We start from the raw sequence: 741 nt of genomic DNA on the forward strand, positions 1-741 counted from the left end.
TATTTCATAATGTTATAATAGAAAAAATGGATGCAATGACCTTTTAAGCAAAGAAATGTTGATCTGAATATTCAAATGTCAAAATTAAAATGATAGGGACTATATGTGCAATTATAGCAAACAATAGGAACTTTTTACATCAAATTACATATACTCAACGGAAGGATTTAACGGACTATGATGGAAAGGACCAAGTCCGCAAGAAATGTTTGAAATGAGGATGTAAATAGCAAGTTCAAAATGATAGGGACTATTTTTCGCAATGTGTACAAACGATAGGGATGTTTTTTTGCTAATTATCCGCTTTTTCTTCAACAAAGGTTTTGCATTGCTACAGGTAGTTTTGGTCTTACTTTCACACATTTGAGTCTCGAATTTTCTGTCAGCCCAAAGGATTTAATTCATTAAAAGCCCATTTGATGGTAGAAGAGCCCAACATGATCCATCTACCAATAAAGTAGTTTCGAATAAAATGTTTTCAATATTTATTTCGAGTCCAATTATTTTCAAAAAAATAAATTAGTACTTAGCATTTATAAAATTATGTAATTTAAGTATTTAATATATATTTGTTTCAGATATTTAAAAAAATAATCCTTTTTTAACATAAATAATTAATTTATATCTAATTTTTCTTCATAGTTATAACTGGAGTTTTAAAAGATTCTAGAAATGCGTGTTATGTTCATGCTCAGTTTTATTCCATAAAAAAAAAAAAAAAAAAAAAAAAAAGGGAAATTT

The sequence above is a fragment of the Olea europaea genome, unplaced genomic scaffold, assembly GCF_002742605.1.
Source record: "Olea europaea var. sylvestris unplaced genomic scaffold, O_europaea_v1 scaffold1148, whole genome shotgun sequence".
NCBI lineage: Eukaryota > Viridiplantae > Streptophyta > Magnoliopsida > Lamiales > Oleaceae > Olea > Olea europaea.